A 27797-nucleotide genomic window follows, 5' to 3' on the forward strand; every position below is an offset into this window, starting at 1 on the left:
GTTGAGTGGGAGTTTCTTTATTACATTTAACAAGAATGGACTTTGGGGAAAGATGGATGGATTGGATTCATTCGTGTTTATTGACAGGTTCCTTCTTGGTACTAATTAATGGCTCTCAGGTGGTTTTTTCATAAGTACTTGAGGGATTCAGCTAGGATTTTAATATTGGTGGTGGAAGCATTAACCTTAGTCCTAAAAAGAGAAAGAAAACGAGATGATCAATGGGGTCAAAGTAGAAATTCTCCATCCATATCACATCCCCAATTTGCAGATGACATCATGATTCTTTTGAACGCAAGGAAATGAAGAGCCTTTGTATGATCCTTAGATGGTGATTGACGGAAAATTTTGGAAAAAACGTCGTAGTGACCCTAATTCCAGTAGCTAAATTTAAGAAGGTATGCCAAAGTATTTGGATGCAAATGGAGAAATTCCCAATGCTCTACCTCAGTCTCCCATTTATTAGGATGCAAAGTGGATGAATTGCCAATATTCTTGACTCGGTCTCTCATGGAGGCTAGGAATCCTAAATTCATGATCCCAATGGGAACCGTGCATATAAACAGTGGAGAGGAAACTAGCCACTCGGAAGTAAGGGTACTTCTCTTTTGGTGGGCGATCACTTTTATAAAGGCAGTGCTCCCAAATCTACCGGTGTATTTCATGTTTCTTTTAAAAATACCTTGTAAAGTGGCTTCAAGAATAGAAAATCCTCAAAGAGACTTAGCTTGGGAAGCTAAGTGGAGGAATTGCAATACTATTGACTCGATCTCTCATTGAAGCTAGGAATCCTGATCCCAATGGGAACCGTTCATACAACAAGTGGAGAGGAAACTAGCCACTCGGAAGTAAGGGTACTTCTCCTTTGGTGGGCGATCACTATTATAAAGGCAGTGCACCCAAATCTACCGGTGTATTTCATGTTTCTTTTAAAGGTACCCCAGTAAAGTTTCGAGAATAGAAAAGCTTCAAAGAGACTTAGGTTAGGAAGGTGGCAATACGGAGAATAAGGAGATAAAACATCTTGTTAAATGGAAGAGTGTGTAACTCAAAGAGACGAGTCCTAGTACCGGGCAATTTAAAAATAAGAAATATAGCATCATTGGGAAATTGGCAATGGAGATTCGAAGAAGAAAGATATGACAGAGGGCACAAAGTGATAGGGGACGAATATGGGGTGGGTTGGTTTTTTTTAGTGGCAGTGCTGGGTGAGGAGGTAATGCCATTGTACCATCTAGTGACTCATAGAGGGGGGAGGTAATGCCATTGTATTGAGAGAAGTGGGTTGGAAGGGTGGTAGAATCCTCAGTCTTAGAAGAAATCCCAAACAAGGTCAGGTTTTGGGAGGACCTTTGATTAGGTCAGTCTCCATTGTCATGCCTATCCTGACTTATACCATCTACTGACCCATAGAGGGGTGAGGTTATGCAATTGTATTAAGAGAAGTGGGGTATAAGGGTGAGAGGATCCTAGGTCTTAGAAGAAATCCCAAACACAGTGAGGTTGATAGCATTTTTTCTCTTCTCTACTCCCTTGAGCCCATATGCGCCCTCTGTCGAACCCAATAGGAGAACATGTGATCCGGATCCTCAAGGAATCTTTTCAATTGAGTCCTTTAGTGGAAAATCTATGTAAAAGATGAGGTGCGATCTCTACGGGCAAAGGGCATGGCACCCATTGGTCCCTCCGCGAATAGTTTCTTTAAGGGAAAAAATAAATAAGTTGGGAGGATAACCATGGAGATCAAGATTGATGTTATTAGAGGGACGGTTGAGGAGAAGTGGAGAACAATCTTTGGGGAGCATTACAAAGAATATCTTTAGGAATTGGAAAGGCGTCAAAGGCTCAACCAACAAGTTCCCCTCCACGTCAAAATTTTATCAAGTTAAATTTCAATGGAAGCTCAAAAGGTAACCCCACCCAGGCAATTAAGTTGTATTCTAGCTGAATGGCATTATCGATCAAATGAAATGGAGGTGAAAGCCCTTCCAATTGGTCTTCGCATCCTTAAGCTAAAATTTGATGGTCATCTCTTGGTGCATGGGAACTCAAGCAAATGTTATATCACGGTCATTAAAGACATCGCTGGAGCCATGCGTCTAACGGATTCTATTATCGAAGTTCTGGATTCATATGAGAAAATAAAGCTAACCTTGAAGCATATCCCATATCAACAAATCATAAAGTGGTCTTATTAACAAGAGAGCGTGTGGAAAGTTAAGAACTAGTGATTGGAAAGGCACATCCATCTCCATGCCATTCAGAAAAAAGAAAAAAAAGGAAACATGTATCCCTTATAACTGTCAAAGAAGTTAAATGTTGATTTGTTTGTATTTGCAGCACACACCTCGGCCCTCTCTTTTCTCTCTCTTCGTTTTCCATATTCTCAAGCTGATTTCTTTATTAATATTATTGGTATCACTAAAAGAGAGGTTTTAAAGTTCAAGTTTCGGTTTCGGTCACCACGGAAATGGAAACAATTCACCTTCAATGAAAATTCTGTAAAAACACGGAAACTTGTGTAAACATATGCGAATGATAGAATTTTAAGATTAAATTCCAGGAAATTATAGAATAAGCACAAATACACACTTAGAAAGCATCACATAAGCAAGACAATCATCTAATATAGTTTAATAACATTGAACACCCAGTGACATGGGCTGTCGCACATGTGTACTAATTCAGTCCATACCACATTTCGCAAGTAATTCATATAAATATTTGTACATAATATATAAAGTACATTTCACATGCAATTCACATAAATATAATTATATAACACATACTGATTAGCGCCACTAATGCATTTACGATTTTGTTTTGATCTGTGTTTCAATGTTGGCATCGTTTCGATAAGGATGGAAGCAGAAACATTTCGTTTGTTTCATATCGGTTTTGGTGTATCTTTAAAAAAAAATATCGGTTTCGGTGCAAATTCTAAACCATGAAAAAAAATGGACTCTTCAATCGAAAATGTTAAAATGACAAATTGGGGTCGTACCTGTTGAGCATAGGCAGGATTCCACTGTTGTCCCTGCGTTTGTGGAGCCTGTGGCCAGGCTTGGGGTTGTGCTCCATAACCTGCAGCCCACTGGTTTTGTACATTTGGATAGGCACCCATCACGGACGGAGCGGGTGAAGGGGTGCCTGCATAAGACTTGGCCTGTTTTGCCTTTTCCGAAGCCAAATAATCTTCAGCATGGCGTTTTTTTTGATTCTGATGTGTTCTTTTGGTGTAAAAATAGCTTTGAATGTCGATTGTCGGCCTTCTTGATCGCTTGTGTGTCCCCAAAGAAATCTAAAAACTGCAACCAGGGTGAAACAGATCAGAATATCTGGGAAATAAAAACTTTTACAAATGGCCAAGGTTTTACAAATTAAAGGGAAATGATATATTCGCCCCTTTTCTTCCCTAGGCCACCCCCTTGTTGTGTAAAAATAGTCATAAACACACTAGAAGGGTGTCCCGGAGAAGAAAATGGGGTGAATATATCACTTCCCTATTCCCAAGATGACAGTATTTCTTTTGTTAGTCCAATTTTATCAACATGAATATATCACTTTTACTAGTAGAAGTTGTGGCAAAAATGGATGCAAAATTTTCCCATTCATGCCCAAGCTAAAGCCTGTGGCCCTAAAAAAAAAAAAATTTCTTTCAACTTCAGATGATTACTTCTCCTTTCCTCCTCCAAAAGGAACCATGACAACTTTAAAATAAGGGGTAGCTGTTTGTGATTTCAAGAAATCCACACTGTAATTCATTACATAACAGAAGAAAAATTATATTTCCATGACTCTCCCAACATCACAACCAACCATTACCTCCAAAAATATGCTAGATAACTCTTCCCTGTCTCTGGTAATCGCTGTATTAGGGTCATCAGGGTTGGGTGTTATGAACCTCTCCACCAATGAATCCAAATAATCGATTCGCTTTGGAAATGATTGAATTGACTCTAGATGGATAACAGCCTACACAAAGACAAACAAGTTAACAACAGTTCAACACAAACCCTCAAGGAAGAAACTAAGAATTCCCTCAGTTGAATAAGAAAATATTAAAGGGAAGGTAAAGAGAATGAACCTCTAGAAGCGGCTTTGACAATTGCACATGTGTAAGGGCCCCAGTTAAAATCTCCTTGGCTTTCTCTACATTCCCGGCAACCTACAAGAGAACAACAAAGTATATAACTGTCGTCGTTACATCATCTAGAGGAATATAAAACAAATTCTCCAGGACATAAAATATCGGTTGGGAGCAAGTATAAGTAGTTCTCTCACCTTACTGTTAGTGTCACCAACACCTTAACCCCTTCTAAAAATTGAGAAAGTTGCAATTAAATACATTACAATAGCAATGCATAGGTTGCACCGTAAAGTGATGCAATTGCAAATCCCATCCAGCAAAAAAAATCATTGATGAAAAACTATCTGAGAAGAAAGGGACAAAGAAAGCTTTTAGGAGCGTGGGGATGATAAAATCAAAATCATCCGCTTCCCATACTCTTTTTCAACTCGAACTTTGCTTTAGTCATGGTCAGTATTATTTGAGGATTTTTTAATTAGTTTTAACTGAGTTTAGGAGTGAGCCTGATTAGACTGTAACGCGAAGTTTATCAATCAATGATGTCGTTTACTCATTTCTAAATTGAGATGGTTTCTCTCTTCCAATTGCAGGTAGGAGTTGTTAGGATTAAGAAAGTGTTTGTTAGTTGGCATCACAATTCACAACCCATTTGCATAATGAAGCTTTTGTAGAAGACCAGGAATAGTTAAAATATCTCTGAGGAAATGGTCTAATCTTCTTAAAATTGAGCTAACTACAACAGCTTTGTGGATGGTAACCATTTAAAGAATATATAAATCCAACCAAACAGTGATGCACTGATGGAGTTCAATTGATGTTCTTTTTGTGGAAAGGTGCCTGGTAATGTTTGTGACTTGTTTCTCGACCTCCTTCAGGCGGATTAGTCTGAAAAAGAGGCTCTAAATGCATTAGGAGTGGTTGAAGACTATTGTCGCCGGTGTTTTGCGAACTACGGCGACCCAGTGAGTAGAGGGAAGGAGTTTAATAGGGGGACAGATATAAAAATCTTCGAACGGTGACAAGTATATTAAAATCTTCAAAGGCTGGCCGGAGAGAAAGATCCAACTCGAGTTAGAAGGATCACAAGAGAAGTAGGTCAAGATCGAGCTTTTTGATGGAGATCGAGTAAGAGCTAGAGATCGAAACAAAGATAGAGTAAGAGATCAAGGGCGAAACAAGGTTACCAAGGTCACTATCCCCTTATCATCCCGCGATCTAGGTCACACAACCCCAAATGCAGCACGTTTGCAATTCAAACCACTAAAAAAGGCGACCCCGTCGTCCTGGACTAAAGCAAACTCGCATATACAATTTTGCAAGAGGGAACACTTCGAAGTATAAGCGAAAGATAGGTGCACACTAGCTTACTAGTTTGATCATTTATCATGTTTTTACATTAAATTCGAGATCTTCAAACATTATATATTTTGAGTTGGAACAAGAACTCTCTGTTTGAATAAATATGTATGCCATACCCCATCGTACCGCGTACCGGGCTAACCATCATACCCCATGCCCGTTCCCATTCCGCGAACTTGAGCAAATTGTGTTACACACAATATTGGGTTGAACAAGTGATCGAGCTAAGGAAAGATGTCAATTCAGTGTCCGGACTAAAGGCATAGATTAAGAGAGACAGATCTAAATCCAAAAGAGACTGGAAGACTTATCAGGCGTGTGGGTCGTCGTGATGTTCGAGGGGTTGAGACGGAAGGCGTCTGGGATGTGGTTCACATTCGTAATTTGAACAGGTTTGTGAAGGTTATGGAAGGTAGGAAAAAAAACCCTAACCTAGGGGTCTGGATCTGTAGGAGATTCAGCTTTGTCAACTTCAAAACAAGGATTGCCTGCCGGAGATGGAGAAAGTATTGGAGTTCGGCTGACGGTTAGGTAGGTTCACGAGCTGGACGCGAGAAGGGTGGTAGTCGGATATCAAGGTTGCTATCTCTCACTTGTGCCCGGCCCCACCTAGATGGGAGCTTCTTTCAAGGATTAGCTAAATGAAGGGAGGTCGGTTCCAACAGTAGTCATCCCAACCCTACGATTTGTGGAGCTTAAAATGGACGGCTATAAACTGCCACAAATCTGTCCATTTTTTAGCTCCACAAATCGAAGGTTAAGATGATCCTATGGAGCTGATGAGCTGATTTTTTGTGGGCACCCTATCTATGATGAGGCCTATCAAATGAATGCTTTAGATCACCAAAAAAAATGTGGGACCCATGTGTTGTTAATCGGCGGACTAGAGAGAATGATCTCTAGTCGGAAGACTAAAGACACTACTCTCTCTCTCTCTCTCTCTCTCTCTCTCTCTCTCTCTCTCTCTCTCTCTCTCTATATATATATATATATATATATATATATATATATATATATGGAAAACTGTTTGTGAGCTTGAGCTCATATAACTTATATGAGCTAGAGTGCCACAAAAACATGGGTCTCACATTTTTTGGGGTGATCCAAAGCATTCATTTGAGAGGACTTTACGTAGATGGGGTCACCTAACCCATCCAAAAGTGGAGGGGAAAATGGGCAGACACTGTTTGTCGACAAATCTGCCCATTTTGCCCTCCTCTTTGGGAGGGGTTAGGATGATCCAATGGACTTGATTTTTAGTACGCACCCTATCTATGATGGGGCCTTGCAAATGAATGGTTTGGATCACCACAAAAAATGTGGGACCCATGTGTTTGGGCACTCAAGCTCATGTAAGCTTATATGAGCTCAAGCTCACGAACACTTTTCCCATATATATATGTGTGTGTGTGTGTGTGTGTGTGAGAGAGAGAGAGAAAGAGAGAAAAGAGTTTCTACACACTAGTGTAGATAAGTTATCTACACACTAACGTAAAATACAGTGGGGGCCACATTATTTGGGGTGACCCAAAGCATTCATTTGATTGGCCCTCACATAGGGTGTGCCCAAAAAATCAGCTCCATAGAACCATCCCATTTTTTGCCTCCACTGTTCGAATGGTTAGAATGATCCTATGGAGCTGATTTTTTGGGCACACCCTATCTATGTGAGGACCCATCAAATGAATGCTTTGGATCATCCAAATAATGTGGCCCCCCCTATGTTTGTGAGCTCTGCTCAGATAAGCTTATCTGAGCAGCTGCTCACAAACCGAATATTCATGTGAATATATATATATATATATATATGAGGAAAATGATTGTGAGCTTGAAGCTCATATAGCTTATATGAGCTTGAGGGCCCAAACACATGGGTCCCACATTTTTTGTGTTGATCCAAACCATTCATTTACAAGGCCCCATCATAGATAGAGTGTGTACCAAAAATCACCTCCATTGGATCATCGTAACCCCTCCAAAAACGGAGGGCAAAAATGGGCAGATTTGTGGCAAACGGTGTCTGTCCATTTTGCCCTCCACTTTTGGATGGGTTAGGATGATCCTATGGAGCTGATTTTTTGTGCACACCCTATCTATGTAAGGGCCTTTCAAATGAATGCTTTCGATCATCCTAACAATATGGGCCCACATGTGTTTGGGCCCTCAAGCTCACATAAGCTATATGAGCTTCAAGCTCACAATCATTTTCTATATATATATATATATATATATATATATATATATAAATTTTAATTTTCAATTTTTTATTTACCGAATCCACAAATCCTACTTTTTGGGGTTGCTGAATCCAACACCTCAAATCCGTGTCGGATCACGACATGCGAATCTGACTCCATGCATCACAGTCAAAGAGTGATCCCAACAACTACTTGTATTTTCTTAACTAGAACACTAATATGATTGTCGACATCCTACCAAGTAGAGAAATCGTGAGTACTGAACAAAGAGCATTGGCAATATTTGAGAGTACTCTTTTCCTTGTTCAGCAGTGATGGCCTCTTCATACACAGAAAAGGCGGCTTGAGAGTTTCCCTGCAAAATTAACACAAAAAATTAGCTTAATAATCACAACAAACACGAGAAGAATCTCTAGCAGCTCCTATGGATGATCTTACTAGTCGATATTCCATGTTCGCATGCTTTATTATGGCTTCTAGAAGACCGGGTGAAAGTTCAGAATACACAAGCTGAAACTCAGCACGGGCTCCTGGAATATCCCCACAATGTTCTTTAAATCTAGCAGCAAAAAGGTGAATCTCTGGCTGTCTCTGTTGAGGGCATTGAGGATAACAAATAAGCTAAAATGGCAGGATAAAAGAAAAAACAGGTCGTAAAGGAAATTCTTATTCAACTGTAAAACAAACCAGAAGCATTCTTACCTACATCCACAATTCAAATGTCCTCGTGAAAATGATTTAACAAGCAAACAAGCTGTACCTAAATTTTACTTGTTTTAGATATTGACATTTTATTAATAAACACAAAATAAATATACAAAAAATATGCTAACGACAGACATTGCCCAGTACATAGCTTGTCTATCTACACCTTCTCAAGCTAGACTATCTGCCACGTGCTGGATTCTAGCAAAATGAAACATTATCTCACTTACTAAATCCAATACAGTTGGGGCTCTAATAATTAATGTCATTGGTGGCTGCATTTTTTTAAGGTATTAAAGAGCATTACTTATCATATAGGTGTTGGACCTTACCCTCTCCCCTTACCCTTGGTCACGTGGCACTTCTTTCGCCCAACTCTTTGTCCTTGCCCTACCCACATTTTTTGGTGCATCAAGTTTAACACGTCTGGCAAGAAAAAGAAAAACCCTGAGACCTATTGCCATTACTAGGCAGGTGTGAGATTGGTGTTGTTGCCACTGGCCCACTGCCACAACAGATTCCATTTAGAGCCCCAACTATACGTAAATACTAAATACATACTGTATGTAGGTATGTATTTAGAGCCCCAACTGTATTAGCAAAGTAGTGGCTGCTAGCCTGGGAGAACTGAGGGTGCCCTCCAATGCCCATTTAGTTGCATCCAAAAGATCACCGTTCTCATAAAAGAGATGCATGGCATTCCTAAATTGTATGTGTGAATCATATGATTCACAGGCAAATCATTTGATTTTGACTATTTAAATGCAAAAATTAATGTTCATTTATTTGAAGGGAAAGGTGTGCGTACTCGGTCGAGTAGATAAGCTTATCTACTCGGTCGGGTTAAAAACAGTGGGGGCCCACATTTTTGGGGTGATCCAAACCATTCATTTGAAAGGCCCTTACCTAGATAGGGTGTCCACAAAAACTCAGCCCCATAGGATCATCCTAACCCATGCAACAGTGGAGGGAAAAATGAGGAAAAATGGACAAACACAGCTTGTCCACAAATCTGCCCATTTTTCCCTCCAGTGTTGGATGGGTTAGGATGATCCTATGGGGCTGATTTTTTGTGGACATCCTATCTAGGTAAGGGCCTTTCAAATGAATGGTTTGGATCACCCAAAAAATGTGGGCCCCCACTGTTTTTAACCCGACCGAGTAGATAAGCTTATCTACTCGACCGAGTACGCAAAAGTAAGTCTGCCATACGCAAAAGTAAGTCTGCCATCTAGAAAAGAGAAATATTTTCCGCTCTTGGATCTCTTTTTCAAGATTTTTTTTCTTTTTGTAGACTTTTTTAGGAAGTAAAAGTTGTTGAAGGTATTCTACACCTTTTGGTCAGCATTTACATAGGACAAAAACAAATGAGGGTAAAAGCTAAGAGCAAGAACATCAAGGCATCAAATCCTCTAGAGTCTGTCAATGCAAATAATAGTCTTATCACACACGGCATTCATAGCAGAACGAATGAAGGAAATCAATAGGCCAAAAGCACTAGGAAAAACATGCCCATAATCTCTCAAAGCCAATGCAAGACGGCATAGTTTTTTATATCTGATTTTCTTAAAAAAAAAAAAATTCCTCAAATATAATATTTGAAGCTGTTGTGACAAGTTTTAATAAGTACCAAAAAGTAAGTCTGCCATACCTTCACAAAGACTTGGGTTGCACGGGCAAGAGCATTATTTGCAAGCTCCATACTTCCGCTCATTTCCATGCATAGTACATAACGGATCCAGTATTCAGGATAATTGGCACATGCTATTAAGCACCTTTCATATAACTTGACAACCTGGAATGGTAAAAGTAATGTATAAATCCTGATCCATGGTGGCGTGCAAGTATAAATTATAAAATCGAGCAACAAAGAGATATGCACAAGGAGTACTTAATTGGCCGATCAAGGAGGCCCCTCAAAATGGAAGGAGGGAACCTCCTTTCCTGATAGACAGACGGTTAAGCAGATAATAAGATACCTGCAGATATGAGATTGGAATTTCAAAAGAATCATATATTTACTATACAACACATACTATGAACATTGAATGTTCACGGAGAAATGAGGGATTGAAGTACTTAGCCTCATAGAAACCAAACGATAAGCCCATGCTCTAGCCACAGTTCAATTTCCCGTTTTAAAATGTTGCTTCATCCAAAACTTTAGCCAATAAAGCATATAATGGAGCCAACTATGACTTTAACTGTAATTTCATAGCCATTCCAACCAGTGTTGAATATATGTATTTAACATTAGGATAACTAAAAGCTACAACCCATCAAATTATCAAAAAAAAATTACTGTCAGAAAACTAGAAATGATGTCAATGGAGGCATACCTTGTTAAAGTCATCTCCGCTTTCAATAAAATCCAGATAATTATTCCAATTGTCGAGCTGTGCATCATCAAGGGGCCTTACATGGAAGTATGGCCTCCTAATAGCTGTTTCAAAATCAAGGATCTTAGAATCGAACTCTTTAGCTTTCATATACATCTCTTCCCTAAAGGCGACATACTTCTCCAACTCCTCTGCTTCTGTTAAGCCAGCACTTACGGGTTTAGGAGATTTTTCCACACCATCGGGTTGGACCTCGCCCTCGAGTCCTTGGCTGCTAGCCTCCTGACTCACAGCTACCATGGCAGCTTCCTCAGCACTCCGTATTTCAGATAAAGGCCGACTTCCAGCCAACTCCTTGAAGCTGTGAACCAACAACACCATCATAGTAACAAGAAGGGCAAAACAGTGCACAATATAACATGATATAGTACATGATACTGCTGCAAAAAAAATGCACAAGATAACATGACATATGGAACTCATAAAGAAGGAATGAAAAACAAAAAAAAATATGCCACTATAATTATCTGTACTTTCTTTAAGAGGTCGCCAAGAACAAAAATTAAGTATCAATTCATAATTAAGTTACAGTACAGATATAATCAGACATGTATTTGCACAGAATAAGATACAAATAGCTTGATGATAAGCACAACATATTCTATTTTTCAGTTGAGAATTTAAAAGATTATGAAACTTATTTTTGGAAACAAAGAGATTTTATTCAGAAGAAAACAGCAAACAGCAACAGGGAGTGGGTCTGGGAACCAGGTGGAGCTTTCTCGGTACCCTTTTCCGATCAGCGTCTTATGTCAGTTTTGCCCGCCTCACCAGCAAGTAGAGCTTGCAGATCTCGTGCTCCACCTACAGGATGAATATAATTACTTCACCAGCAAGTAGAGTTTGCAGGTTCATGGCTGTTTGGCCTTTATTTCTGAATGACTATAATTACCATTCAGGAAAAAACAACAAAGGGCAACGGTTTGGGTCCTAAAATAGGTTATTAGAGTTGGGAAATATTTCTACGAGGTTTAGGATAAGTTTTGAGTGGTGCAGACACATGCCGGGAAGCTGTCAGAGGACACAGGGAAGGTGTAAAATGAGTTTTGCGGCAAAATGAAAGGGGTGTTGGAAATGAATGGATTTGAATGTGATATATAGATGGATTTGAATGATGTTTCTAAGGTCAGGAAAATATATTTTTTATGGAAATTTAGGGGTTTTGGATAGAAGATAGTTGAAAAAGTACTGCAAGAGAGGGTTTGAGTGAGATTAAGGGAGATTTTGGGTTTCCGGGAAGGTGGTTTTGGTAAAAAAACTGAAAAAAAGAAAAAAGAAACGTGGAAGAGATAGATAGGAAGATCGGAATCTCACGAACCAAAACCCAAGGCATCGCACCATAGGGAATGTAGACCACATCCATGATTTGCAAGAAAGCAAGAGAAAATTGTTTTTCATTCATCCACCCATAGCATAACATAGAATAATAGAGAAGTATCCTAGAGCTTACAATATATAAGAAAAAGAAGAAAAATAGAAAGTTCTAAATCCCTAAAAAAGATCTAACACCTTTGGACCAAAATACCCTCTAATGAGTTAAAGACTTGCTTCATACTTAAAATTCCATAACACATGAGTGGCGCTATTTAAAACACACATATCTCAAAGAACATACGTGATTTTAGTGGGAGGAGACTTTAATACGCCATGACTTAAAAAGACTCATATAAGACTCTAAAAACTAAATAAAACTATTTTTAACACTAATGATGGGCCCCATCTTAAATCCTTTATTCTTCATGTCATCTTGGATGGTCCCCATCATACTCCCCTGCTTTAAAGGACTCGACCCTGTCGAGTATAATTTGCCAACTTCATTGTGGGGAGTTCATCAACTTTGATCTTCGCATGCATCGGATACGGTTGTCGTTTCCAACAGACTAAGTATTTCCATCGTAGTAAGCATGTCAAACGGTCGTATCCTCTGATGACCACAATTTCAATATAGCCTTTAAACTTTACGACCATTGGTGGAACAAATCGCGGCATGTTTGCTTTGGCATCATCATCTGCGTCCTTGGGCACTAACTGAAGTTCTTGCAGACTCTGTCAAGCTAATCTTCTTTTCCAGCTTTGGATGACGATAGCAGGTCTAGCCCGTTCTTTTAATTGCACGCTCTCCATAGAAGGTATCGGCAATGATTTTGTCAGCACAAACTCTTGACACTGGGCAGCATGTGAAGTCTCCAAGTCATGCTGAGTACGATCCCCGCGATCCAAGTGAGATGGCAACGGGTTAAATTTGGCATTTAAGCCTTCCAACAACTCAACTACTTGATTGGCACAGCATCGAGACGACAAGTTTTCAACCTAAGCTCGGATACCAAATTTGATGCAGGACGATTGAAGGAAGGGCTAATACTTCGCTCTAAGACTAAATTGGAAGGATGATCTATAGAAGGGGTGTTAGGGGTCAAAAGGAAAGATAAAAAATTGGGGTTTGAGTCCTAAAATAGGTGATTAGAGTTGGAAATATTACTATGAGGCTTAGGATGGGTTTTGAGTGGTGAGACATGCCGGAAAGCTGTCGAAAGATACCGTGAAGGTGTAAAATGAGTTTTCGAGCAAAATGAAAGGCGTACAGGATACGAATGGAATTGAATGTGAGATATGGATGGATTTGAATGATGTTTCTAAGGTCGGTAAAATATTTTTTTTATGGATATTTAAGGGTTTGGGTAGAAGATATGTGAAAAAGTAATGCAAGAGAGGGTTTGAGTGAGATTATAGGAGACTTTGGGTTTCCAGGTAGGTGGTTTATGAGGGAAAAAGAAACATGAAAGAGATAGATAGGAAGGTCGGAATATCACCAACCAAAACCCAAGGCATCACACCAATGGGTTTCTAGGCACCACCATAGGGAAAGTAGACTTCACATCCATGATTTGCACGAAAGCAACTGTTTTTCATTCGTCCATCCATAGCATAACATAGAATAATAGAAAAGTGTCTTAAGTTTTACATTATATAAGAAAAAAAGATAACTCAAAAGTTCTAAAACCCTAAAAAAAATCTAAAACCTTTGGACCAAAATACCCTCTAATGACTTAAAGACTTGCTTCCTACCGAAAATTCTGTAATACATGTGTGGGGCCTATTTAGAACACACATAATTCAAAGAACTTAAGTGGTTTTAGAGGGAAAAGACTTTAATACCCCCCCCCGTCTCTCTCTCTCTCCCCAATTACTCAAAAAGACTCAAATAACACTCTAAAAACTAAATAAAACAACTTTAACACTAATGATGGGCCATCCCTGGTTCTAAATAAAACAACTTTAGAACAATTTGATTTTCTCCCTCCCTAGCTTCTATTATTTGTATTGTTCTGGCTATTCGGTTGTTCTGATAGTCTTTCATTGTAATTTGGAGTCCTTCTCGATCTCTTCTCTATTAATGAAATCTCGTTACCATTCAAAAAAAAAAAAACAGTAATGATGGGCCCCATCTTCTTAAATCTTTGATTCATGTCATCTTGCATGATCCCCCATCAAAGAGTCGTAGAACACCCCCTCCCTCCTCCAAAAAAAATAATAGAGCAGTCATATCGTTTTCAATACGTAGAGAATGCCAGAAAATAAAAAAAACAATGAAACAAATTGATGAGGACCCTGATCTCATTGATTATGTTAGCAAACCTCCACTGAACAAAAGAAGAGCCAATGGCCCACGCAATGGCATTGCATGAGTCGCCCTCGACTACGAACACTAGCAACCGAGCACCATAATGAATCAAATAATGCCCTTAACCCATCAGTATGGAACACAACTCAGCCTCGTTGGAGTAGCACCTCCCAATCGGTCCTTAAACCCATAACTATGGCACGCAACTCGGCCTCGTTGGAGTAGCACCTCCCAATTGATCATGACAAAAGTCTTACCTCACCCGAGTGATCCCTAAAGGCCCCTTCCAATGCCACTAGGCGGTTTACGCAAAGAAGCTCCATCGAAGTTAAGCATTAATTGATTAACCGTAGGTATATCCCACCTTGGAAAACAATTCTACAGCAGCAACTTGTCCTTGATGATAGCAAACCAACTAGGGACCAAGTCGCAAGTAGAAGACCCTATGAACTCTTTTCGCCCACTCACCCATAATATGATGAGACGCTTAACTCCACGCACAAGCCCATTGATATCCTTCCCTCCATCATCAAAAGTTTCATGGATTTTTCTGTATGAAGGCACCAAATCACCATAAAAAGGGCTCAAAATCCACAACATTCTACTTGTTTTGACCCCAAATGTCTATAATTCCAACCCTCCAAGATAGAGGGGATGGGATTTGGGAAAACCCAAATGATACTAAACCATATAAGGATGTGGCTTCAAATAGTCCAAGCCATCTTGTAGTGAATAATAATATGATAGCATCTCTCTCCATCGACTCACTAATCTTACTATGAGCCACACTTCATCCGAAATATTGAAACTTAGGAGGGACAGGCACCAACCAAACTCTGGACCAAAGACTAGACTGAACAAGACCCATAGCCAAACTAAAAACACCTCTAGGATATGGCACCTAAATTCTGCAATCATCAATGCGAGGCGTGATGACCAGAATATCAGGATCAAGTGTCACAGACCTTCAGTCTAAAGACAAGGACTGTGCAGCATTTGTGTTGTCTCGCAACATGCAAGTAAGCCTAGCAAGATTATAAGGGTCAAACCTACAAAGCAAGCACAAAAAAGAAAGGCCGAGTTCGCAAGCACACAAGAAGCAATAGGGCATAAAGAGGCAAACGGTAAGCTTTATTAAGCTTTATTGTTGAATCTCAAAGAAGTTACAATAGGACTGTGCCAGAAGGCTAAAACTCCTAAGGACCCAATCACCCGTTGACTAGAATGGAATCCCTGCTAGGATGTGCACTAGAAAGCACCAATCCATGGCCAAGCAAGCTCCCAAGTTAAAGGCGTGGGGAACCCACAAGCTTAGCCAAGAGTGACCATCAAAAGTGTTGTGGTGACATACTTTAAAAGACGCAATGAGACGCGTCCATTTTGGACTCACCACTACAACTACAATTTGTACATATGACAGACTAAGTCGCAAGCCATAGGCCAGGCGAACAGCGCTTGACGAAATGGCCCTGTAACACAAGGCACACAAGAGGATCAGTCAACGCTTCAATCTCATCATCCTTAAAGAGACGACCCACCCCAACCCCAAACAAACCTTCCCCACACACTTTTGAAACAATGGAAATTCTAAACCCTTTCTCACCTACAATCCTATAGAGGCTCGCAACCCAAGGTTTGGTATCGGTTGGAAATTTCGGTGGAAATCCTGTAAAATAACGAAAATACATGGAAACATATGCAAATGATAGAATTTAAAAATGAAACTTCAAGAAATGCTTGAATAAGCACAAACACACACTTAGAAACCATCATATAAGCAAGACAATCATCCAAAAACATTGAACACCTAGTGACATGCATTCTAGTGCATGTTTGATAGTATAGTGAATACCAAGCTTCACATGTAATTCATATAAATATTGATACATAATACATGCATTGCGTTTCACATAAAAGTTGCATGTGAGAGTAGCCACATGGGCTCAAATTTTGTCTTAATTCATCTGAGGTGGCTGCTCTCACATCCAACAGCCCATCCGGGAAATGCCTTCTGTGATGATCCCTAGCAAATCCCATATGATTATGTAATACATACTAATATAGCATACTACCATTACATTTACGATTTTGATTTATACATTTCAGTCGTTTCGGTTTTGGTGGCGATGGAAACGGAAACATTCCGGACGTTTCGTGTCAGTTTCGGTGGAAATTTAAAACCATGTCGGAAACTAAAGAGATAACGGGCTAATATTGTAGTTAGCTGACACTAAAAACAGGAAGGTAGGTCCCAAGAAGATCAAGAAGAACAATTTTAGAAAAAGCAAGGAGTACCACATAAAGTTAGGGAACGTAACCATAAAGCATGTCTCTGCATAACACTAGCGCTAGGTACTCAAGATTGGAGAAGAAGAAAATGAACAGGCAAGTTCCAACACAAAACAAACTCCATAATTAAAGTAGCTCACAAAGTCGAGATGTTGTTACATGGCATGTGTTACTTTCTAGAGAAGAATACACACATCCAGTAGTATACCAAGACATCTACACTAATAGCACCACTGTCCATGAGGGAGGTCCCTTGATCCAAATGAGACACCCAGTCAACACTAATCAGTTCCTAATTTTGGATGGTTATAACTGATGGAACACAACATTAATACGGTGCTGCTATTGTACAATTTCCACAACTTAAAAGTTCACCTACGATACCAACTAGTCAAAGGTTCGGAAAAAAATTGGAAATCAACTCACCTATCAATTATTATTTCCATCGCAAGCCCAACCAATTCATGTCGACAACATGACATACACCAATGTGTGTAAATAAAGAAATCAGAGCAACATAAATATTACAGGCATCGTAAAGGAAAACCAAACATGTAAAGTGCTGATGTGAGGAATTACCTGTTAAAATATCGATCAAGTTGTTGAATAGGGTTTTCCAATATCCTTGTGTAGATCATAGCCAGGTGGCTCCACTCCTGCTGTGAGTATTCATATTCAATATATTTATCCCAGAGAGGAGAGGATAAGTAATCCGTTCCAACATATGCCAACCCTCGTTCAAAGAGCCTGAAACACCATGAAAATAAGCAATTTGGTTATAGCAAATGTATAGGCAAAAAATTTACCATGGTGAAGCCATCCATAAAAGGGAGTCAGTTGGCGCTAATGTTGAATGAGAAGGAAAAATTTCACTCTTAACAGCATGACACTTCCAAAGTCAGACACAAATACACTGCATTTACCTTCCTGAAAAAACCATACTATGTCCGTGAAATGGAGCAGAGCATACAGGCCATCTTAGCCTTTAACCGAACTTGATCTTCCCAGCAGCATTTTGTACATGATGCACCCATGATAGCCTCAAGAGTTTGAAAGTTAAAGACAGCAGAACTACATGACTACTAGACAGGCCTTTCGGAAAAGAAAGGGAAGGGGTACAATGAGGCCATAACAATGAAATTAAATCCTAAAAAAAAAAATCAAGGGTTTGCACTTTAGAAAATTGCATTTCTAAAGTGCATTCCCAGCAAACCTTTTCCGCCATACATGAGATGTATCACTGTTGAAGGCATACCGAAATAAGGTTAGAAAGCAACACAAATTGCAACATGATTCTCATCAATAATGAGAAAGCCAAGCACTAACGACTTTAACCTGCGACATTATATCAGGTGGAGAAAACTAAAAATAAATGAACAGTTATTACCTACGAATGGTATCGGGATCTCCATATGTTGATATCGCAAACACACAATAGTGCAACCAAATGTCTACAGAGTAGGTCACAGCTTGAACAGCTCGCTCGTACACCTCCACAATTTTGTCAACAGAGCCTAAACGTGCCTCGTGATCTGCATACTTCTTCCAATAACCGTAACATAAGGGGAATTCTGCCAAAAATGCATCATAGACTTTGCGGATTTTTGATATGTTGTCCTGAAAGAAGAAGAAAATATTAGGTTACTTCCAGTAGAACAAACTTGCAGAGATGCAAGAAATTCCTTGAAGAAATTAAATAACAATTCTCATAGTGTAAATAAGAAGTTTTAAAAATGTTTTTTCTTTTAAAATAGTCAAGAGATTCACTAAAAAACAATAAACAGAGGGACAGAACAGCTACGGGAGGAGCAGATATTGCCCCTCACATATAGAATCCTTAAACCCTCCTTTGCCAAAATGATGGCACTCTCATTTGCATCTCTCAATGCATGATTAAAACATGAACCCATATCTCTGCAGATATTATGAATTTATCTAATAATACAACCCAGGCGCCACAGGCCACAACTTGTTCCGGTTCGGCTACTGAAACCCTTTCTATTCAGCTCGAAATATTGTGAAATTCCACTGAACCATCCACTGTCGTGTTGTACGGTTCTTCAATTGTCCCAGCAAATAATACAGTTTCATTTCTAGAACCCCAGCTAATGGCATTTTGAGAGTCCTCTTCAATCTAAACCATCCCATTAAACTTAAGAAGAAAAGATATTCAGACCAGCAAGGAGAGCTTTGGTCTCCACATTATTTGGATCAGTAATACGTAACGGGAACTAGGGTATCAACATTGCAATTCCTGGAAATGCCACTGATTCCAGCATGGTCGGGGTTGCCAAGTGAGCACCCATCAAAATTTAATTTTATGGTGTCGGTGAACACCCATCAAAATTTAATTTTATGGTGTCAGTTGGCAGCAGGTCCAGGCCACAGACTTAATTTTAGACATGCGGCCAGCGAGAACCTCCTTCAATTTTCTGAAAAATCAGGAGTGGAGACACCCTAGAATTCAACCTTGGTATACATCCAACTCCCAAGAAGATATTTAGACTCCCATCTGATCCGGTTGAAAGAAAAAGCAATCCTCTTTCAAGGTCCATTGATTTCTTTCTTTCCACAGATATCACTGTGCACGGCACCACTGAGCACAGAAAATATTCCTCTCACCACCAGCTCTGAAATAGTCCTTTGAGGTTCGAGGGTAGGCCCATCGAACACCAAACCAGTGTGGGACCAATATCCACATGCGTGAGGCAAGATTACAATGCAAGTATAAGTGGTCAGAATAATCCAACCTGAAATCTTTTGACTTGAGCAAATCCAAAGTGTTAATCTCTTCAAGGATAGCTGTCCACATAAAGCATTGAACTCGAAAATGGATGGTTGACTTCTATATCCTTCTCTAAAGGGGTTCTTTCGTTCCCAAACCCAAGAGAGATCAGATGCAAGGAGTAAAAAGACACCCCCATTATCTGCCACCATGCCCAACGGTCATCATCTTCTAAAGAAGCAAAGCCTCCACTAGAATCTAAAACAAACGGAGTCGAGTGAAAGACTTACCCTAATCTATGTTACACTGATTCTTCTAAATAGGCAAAGCACCCACATCGGACACGTCTCGGATTCCAGTACTTCAGGAATCACAATGACACATCTAGGTATCTTGTTTATTTTTTCTGAATACTACTACAACTTTACAATTACCGCATGTTCTATCCATCCCAACAGTAAATTTATTTGATATGGAAATAATACATTAAATTTATTTGACCTATTAAAATTTTCAATATATTACTTTTTATAGCTAAAATTTGATAATTGATTAAGATATTTTGGCTAATCCATGAATCCTTTTTAAAGTTTGCCGAATTCGATACTCTATGCCCGTGTGGAATTCCGACACCTAAACCCATACTGATGCAACATAGGTCCTCAGTAAGGTTTCTATAGAACACATAAAACCGACCCCCCTTTAAAAAAAACATCATCAACAAATCAAAACATTTGGAAATTCACAATCACTCACCCTAACAAGATCGTAGGGGTCCGGGAAAGCATGGCACAAAGGACTATATCTTAACCACAAATCTAACCAAAACATAATATCATCCCTTTTCCCTAACGTAAACATGACCCCTAGCATGAACTCTATAACCTGACAAAACAATCTCTGTGGGCTGAAACCTTTAGTTCTAGCTAGACTCCTACATTCCCATCCCTCCCCTTACTTGTCAGCTATTACTTGTGCAATAGAGCTTCCTTCTCCTCCCCAAAATTAAGCCCCCCCTCCTCCTTAGGCTGCAAACAGTTTCCCAATTCACAATGTATTTGATCTTCTTCCCTTCCTCTCTTCCTTCCCACAGAAAATATCTCCACAACTTATCCAACTACTTGGCTACCACCTTGGTTATCTTAAAAATACACATGAAGTAGGTCGGCAAGTTTAGATATAAGTTGCCTTTATCAAGGCCACTCTCACTCCAAAGGACAGATAGCTTCTTTTCCACCCAACAAGTTTTTATCCATTCTTTCCAAAATTGGCACCCGAAGAGACATCGATGGTATTCCAATCCCTAAAGGAAGATCCAAAGTAAGACACATGGAGGGACTCCGTTTTGCAACCAAGAATGTTCACAAGACCCTCAACCCTCTTCAATGACATATTAAGAACCTCTAACAACCTCTTACCTCTTCCTTACATTGATCCTTAGCCCTATGGCTGCCTCAAACCATCTTAAGATTAGCTTAATGTTCCAAATATTACCCTCCAAATTTCTTAGAAACATAATAGTCGTCCCAAACTGTAAACGTGAGGAGTGGACCTCCTGGTGCCCTCTTCCAAAAAACACCCCTCAATCAAGCCTTGCTTTGCCGCTACTCCCACCAGCCTACCAAATACTTCTCCCACAATAGCGAATGGGAAAGGAGAAAGGGCATCTCCATTTCTAATATCCCTCGAGCTTGAGAAAAATCAAACCGGTTTGCCGTTAATCAAGAAGAGGAGAAAGACAGCTTCCAAATGCATCCACTAAGCCATTTCCTCCACACCAAACCCTGTCCTCTCCATTCAGTAGAAAAAAAACTACGAATCAACATGACCAGAAGCTCTCTTAATATCAATCTTACAAATAAGATTCGCGCACCCCTGGTGTTCCCATTTATATATGTTGACCCTCCACAAAAGCTCGCTTCAACTGTGAGATCACCACCACATTATCTTCCTTAGACGAATCACCAAAGTCTTCGATATAATCTTGTGCGAGGTCCCCACAAGGCTAATCGCTTTGTAGTCTCTTACCCCACCTCATCGGAGAGAATTCCCCTCCTCACAATTTTGCAAAATTTTAACCATTTAAATAACCCCCAAGTTTTGATACACCCATTCAATGGGGCCACCAAATTCCAAGGATTTGTTTATATTTTCAAAGGATTTTTATTTCTCTTTTTGAAAGAAGAAAATAATATATATATATATATATATATATATATATATATAACAGTTAAAACCTACAAATAATGTGTTTCAAAAAGCTTTTAATTGGTTTTTGGAAAATAAATCCAAACCCCCAACTTTTGAAAAGATACCCCATTCCCTTGTCCTTTTACATTTTGGAAAATAATCTAACCACCACCCCACCCCTCAACACACACACACACACACTGAAAAGATACCCCATCCCCTTGTCCTCTTACTTTTTGAAAAATAAATCTACCCCCACCCCTCCATTTTTCAAGATGGCACCTTTCCGTTTCGTCTTTTGTTGTAGGTTCACCTTAAGGAAGGACAAACAAAAGGGCGTGTTGGTAAAAGTGAGATCGGCCTCCATCTTGGGGGTATTTGTATGATTTTACATTGAAGCAATGAATGTACGCCTTAGGATCCAAGGTGAATTGGGTGGTGGAGATTGAAAGAAACCTTCTGGATTTTTTAGATTTTTTCCAAAAAGGAGGCAATCCTAGCCACTAACCAAAAAGGTGGAATGAAGGTTTGTGATTAGAGCCTAAAGAGAGATATTTTCTCAAGCTCATTGGAAAAAAAAGGCAAAATAAATGGAAAAAGGCCGGCAATCCTAGCCATTGGAACTTGTAGAACTTGATGAAGAAGATGAAAATGGGTTTAATGATGGAGATGGAGGTCGGCTATGGTGGTGAAGGGGAGGTGATAATGGAAGAAGATGAACTGGTTTGATGGGGGAGGTTAAGGTGGCCCGCGGCAATCGTGGTCGTGGAGAGGTGGTTTGATGGGGGAGGTTAAGGTCGCCGGCGGCAATCGTGGTCGTGGAGAGGTGGTCGGGATCTCCTCTCTTTCCAAGCTTTAGCAACTTCGATAGAAACCCTCTTTGCAGACCCCATTCCCAAACAAAGAAAGCCCTCTCTCAAATGTAAAAATGACCCCTCCCCCATAACGGCAACTCTCATTTTTTGTTATATAGTAAATCATTTCCCTAGATTGAATCCCAGCCATCCATCTCCTCTCTCCTTTTATTTTGTAAAAGTGGAGGGTTAAATTTATTTTCCAAAAGGTAAAAGGACAAGAGAATCGGGTATCTTTTCAAAAGTGGGGGGTTTGGATTTATTTTCCAAAAACCAATTAAAAGCTTTTTAAAACACATTACTAGTAGGTTTTAACTATTAAATGTATATTTTTTATTTCAAAAAGGGAAAGAAATGGGTGCCATTATCAAAATCTGGGGGTTATTTACAAAATTGTGAGGGGAATTCTCTCCGATAAAGGCCCACTTTTTCACAGTCGAAACTTGGTTTTGAAAAATTGGGGCCAGGCCAATATGGGGTGTCTACACTCCACAGCTCCAGTCTTCTTATGAAAGAGAGCAACAAAGGTTGCTTTAGCTTCTTTATTAATGCAGCCCCTCGCAAAAAACTCTCGCACTACCCCAAGGATGCACTTTCCAACAACCTCACAATGATATTAAAAGATTATTGTGGTAAAACCATCTGATCCATGTGTCTTGTCCCTATCCATGGCGGAGATTGCTCTTCCAATTTTATTTTTTTTAAAGCTAACAATCAAATTTTATTACCAAAGAGAAGTCATTACATGGAGACAAGATGTCCCCCCAAAATATCCCAGGACTTGTCCCATCCCCCAAACATCCCAAACTAGGATGGTGTTACAAAAATATTATGGTCGTAGATCTGCGAAAGATATATAGGTTTCCACCTTATCGACACCCTCCTTAGCCAGAGTATCCACCTCCGAATTTGCAGAACGCCTCATATGATTGAGCCTCAGCTTGATAATCCTGATCAGATCCCTAATGGCATCCAACGTTTGACTCCCTTGAAAAGCATTTGAATGGAACCCCATTTAGCATAGGTCCTCCACCCTTCATTTTTATTGTAAAGATTTCTGAAAATAAAAAAATGAATGCCTTCCTCAATATCTTTTGATTTCTTTATTAGGAGATCTCTGACCCTAATAAACTTGATTGTGATTGCTCTTCTAGAGGAAGACATCTTATGGAAAGAAGCCATATTCCAATCTCCTTTCAGCCAAAGAGCTTTAGATCTTTGGTCCCAACTCATTTCTTCCATTCTAAGCAAATTCTCATACTCCTTTAACGAGAGGCATCTCTCCTCGCATTCGAAAAGGGGCACTCCTCTTCAATCATGTCGAGCTCTCACAATTCCTTAAGATAGAATCCCAAACATTAACTGAATCAAAAGACAGCACCTTCCACTGATTCAAGGATAACCAATGCATGACCGAAAACCATTCTTGGCAATACCTTTTGGTAGTGTTCTTTGACATGGTCCTCTCACTCCTTGGAAAATAAGAACCTGTCCAATCTGGTCGGCACCGGAAAATTCTTCTTTTCGTACCGACTGCCGAGTAAATCACAGACACCCAATATCGAGGAAGATCGACTCGTTCATTGTTGGAAATGAAATTATTGAATGCTTGTATTCATAGTGTTCCTTCCCCTATTCTCATGGGAGAATCTTGCCGTACCAAAATCGCCCCCCACCACCCATGGAAAATCCACAAACTTGCATTCGATCCAATTTTGCCCACAAGGGTTGACGTCTTTCTGGGATTAGATGACCCATACACAACAATAAGAACTCATTTGAAATTACCAGCCATAAATCAGAATTTTAAAGAGAACCCATCTGAAATTATCTCCGGTTTCGCCACAAGGCTTGACTTCTCACATAAACAATTCACATCTTTATTAAAATACATCCCATTTTTTATGAAAAGCCAAACAAAACAAAGGAATGTAACATCATTACATCCCATTTTTTTATGAACAGCCAACCAGAACAAAAGAATGTATCATGGTCATGATGAGCAACAATTCACATCTTTATTAAAATACATCCCATTTTCTTACGAACAGCCAACCAGAACAAAGGAATGTAACATGATCATGATGAGCAAAAATTCAGATCTTTATTAAAATACATCCCATTTTTTTGTGAACATCCAACCAGAACAATAGAATGTAACATGATCATGATGAGCAACAAAAGAGACAAAGGATGAACTACTGATATAAATCACAACCTCCATGGGATAACAAATTCTTCATCTACACTAAATACTCAACTCAACAAAGCCTTTGTCCCAAACTAGTTGGGGTCGGCTAAATGAATCCTTTAGAAAAAATTCAAAAAGAAGGTAAAAGAAATTTACCCGGCTCTAATCCTAGTTCTAGTTGGGTTCTTCTACGTGGATCATTTTCTTCCATTCTATCCTATCCAAAGTCATGTTGTCTGTTATGTTCCTAGCTATCAAGTCTTTCCTCACTGTTTCTACCCAAGTTGTTTTCGGTCTGCCCCTACCTCTTTTTACTCCATCAATTTGGCACGAGTCGCCTCTTCTCACCAGAGCATCCAAAGGTCTACGTTGGATATGTCCAAACCATCTACACTAAATACTAATATAAAAATATTTTTCTTTTTCTTTTCTTTTCTTTTTCTTTTTTTGTAATCAAGATGGTGTCTAATTTATGACATATACAATATGAAATAACATACCTTATGCTTATATATTTTCCTCATTTAACCTATAGAAATAACATATCAACATTACACATTGTGTTCCAAAGTGCTTCAAAACTTGGACACGGACGAGAACGCGGCCAAGGTAAAATAGAGTTAGCCCGGGCGAGTCAATGTTTGAAGCGTTGAAGTTTGTATTAACTAGGGTGAGTCAAAGGATTTTTGATTGATTTGGTAGGGCAAAACTCGAACGCGGATGAGGATTCTGCCTAGGTAAAAGGTAGTCCATTTGGGTGAGTCAACGATTGACTCATAGAGTTTTTAAACAACCGTTCCAAATGCCAAAATGGAAAATGAATGAAGATAACTTGACAATTTGATAGGTTGAATTGTTACTGGGTTAAGTTTGTGTCACATGAAAATTAATAATTAAGAAATCAACCAACTTTCCACTAGTGTAACAACTGAGAAGTAAATTAATAAACATATCACCAAGCACAAGCATGATTCATATCCATAAATCCAAACTATAACAATAAGCAACAACACTAGCCAAGATCACCATCTCCACAACAAAGAAAAAAGATACCTCTGCCACCTTCTCTGTCTCTTGAATGAGAGAAGTCCAACCATTGAAATCTAAACTATTAGCCCTTACAATGCTCCATAATCTATCTTCTTCATTAGAAATCGCTGGAGAAAAAAAATAAGACAAAACGTCAATCAAAGAAGACTTGGCCTTGAATATATCCAAACAGCAAAAATGGCAGATAGTTGATGCAACAAAAAAAAGGGAAATCTTTGGCATTAGCAAAATGTAAAGATTCCTAAAATTGAAATGAATAGGTTGAAAAACACAGTGTGTTCATAAAAAACATTACCACTCATCTAGAAGGAAAATAAACTCCAGCAACGATATAGGACTTAGTGAGTAGTAATCAACAGAGTTTCATGAGAATGTCAATAAAATATACCAAAATATGTATACACACACACACACACACACACACACAGAGAGAGAGAGAGAGCCCAACCACCAAAAAAAAGCGTTAAAGATGAATAGAAATTACTTGAAAGAAGCATCACGCACCAAAAAAAAAGCGTTAAAGATGAATAGAAATTACTTGAAAGATACATCACGCAAACAGATCATATAGCCAATAAGAAGATTTAGCCACTCCCTCAATTATAGCATTAGCTATATCATGGGCGAAAAGCCTGCCGTTGTTTAGATTTGTTTCGGCTTTTGACCTTTGGGAGGGGTGGCATATAGTTTGTTTTGAAGTCGAAAGAAGATCTCAAATTATTCAGAAGTGGGAAGCCCCTTCTGCAGATTTTATCAAAGTCAATTTGGATGGATCTAGTTTGGGAAATCCGGGCCCGGCAGGTGTTGGAGGTCTACGCAGAGACTCTTTAGGATCGACCTTGGGGGCCTTTTCAGGTCCTATTGGCATAAGTGATTCGACTGAAGCAGAGGTCAAAGCGGCATACCAAGGAATCAAGCATTTGGATATGGATCTGTATGATAAGGTGATAGTGGAAGGTGATTCTTCAAATGTTTTAAGGTGGCTTTTGGGGTCGGTGGCTCCCCCTTGGAGGTTTCTTAGTTGCTTTGAGGAGATCTCAGATTTGATTTCAGGGTCTTCTATTGTCTTTAGGCATGTTAGGAGATCAGTTGATCAGATAATGACGAAGCTGATTCTCTCGCTAGATCAGGGGTGTTCATATTGGATTTGGAGTGGTTTGTCTTCCTCCCTCCGTGAGTCGATTGTATTTTTTCTTTTTCCTATTGTATTCCTTAAGGACCATCTCGGTTCTCTTTTATCAATATATCATATTATCATTTCAAAAAAAAAAAAAAAAAAGATCATATAGCATGCTAGCATCACACCACATGAAGATCTTGAGCATCACAACTAAGAGAACAAAGATGTTCTTTTTCCAAAAATAAGTTACTTTGATGGTTCCAGCCTTGGAAATCCAAGTCCGGAGGGGCAAAAATAGCTTATTATGGTCCCACTGAAACTCAAGAATCCAACTTGGTAAAAGTTTTGGCTCTGCTGGCTGACAGGGATTAGTAACACGGACCAAAACCTTCTAAAGTCTCTAATCATTGAAGGAGATTTGAAGAACGTCATCTGATGGATAATGGTTGAGTTTAAATACCCATCGCGATTAGCAGGCACAATTGAAGCGATTAAGGATAGAATTGAGGGGCACTCTAGTGTTTTGACATATTTGGCGTGCGGCTAGCTCTGTGGTTGACCACCTCACTTGCTCCAGTGTACTGTGGGAGGAACTCACATTTTTTTTACCTTTTTCCGCTTTGAAGAGTTTTTGTTGTTTTCTTAGTTTTTATTTCTTGCTCATGATCTTCTTCTTTTGTATTTTTTGACCACCTCGCTTGTCCGTGTCTTTTTTCCTTGATTAATAATATTTTTCCATCCAAAAACAAGATATTAAAACTGGAAATGACTCAAAAAACTAAACCAAACCATAATTGTATTGTTAAACAAGGTTTTAAATTTTGGTTTCGGCTGAAATTTCGGGGGTAACCAAAACCAAAATTTTTGCCGAAATTCGGTAAAGACGCATGAAATGTCATTTTTTTGGGCCAAAATTTCGGTAATTTTGGCCTGAAATTCGGTAAAGGAATAAAAAATTAATATAATTGCCGACATTTTCAAATTTTCGACCGAAATTTGGTAAGT

At 39.3% G+C, this 27797-nt stretch overlaps 1 pseudogene across 1 annotated transcript in view; it reads right to left on the reverse strand.

Annotated features, from left to right (window-relative positions):
* The window catches only part of LOC143862626 (pre-mRNA-processing factor 39-1-like), a 47007-nt pseudogene that overhangs the window by 12843 nt on the left and 6367 nt on the right, over positions 1–27797 (reverse strand). The window contains exons 3-12 of the transcript XR_013240393.1: positions 25676–25779; positions 18050–18279; positions 17242–17409; positions 10692–11052; positions 10004–10147; positions 8086–8238; positions 7886–8002; positions 4088–4168; positions 3826–3975; positions 3005–3308 (exon numbers count right to left, since the gene is read on the reverse strand). The product of XR_013240393.1 is annotated as a pre-mRNA-processing factor 39-1-like (transcript). The remainder of the gene's footprint in view (positions 1–3004; positions 3309–3825; positions 3976–4087; positions 4169–7885; positions 8003–8085; positions 8239–10003; positions 10148–10691; positions 11053–17241; positions 17410–18049; positions 18280–25675; positions 25780–27797) is intronic.

The sequence above is a fragment of the Tasmannia lanceolata genome, unplaced genomic scaffold (assembly GCF_043159265.1).
Source record: "Tasmannia lanceolata isolate RefF3 unplaced genomic scaffold, GAP_Taslan_0.1 ptg000037l, whole genome shotgun sequence".
NCBI lineage: Eukaryota > Viridiplantae > Streptophyta > Magnoliopsida > Canellales > Winteraceae > Tasmannia > Tasmannia lanceolata.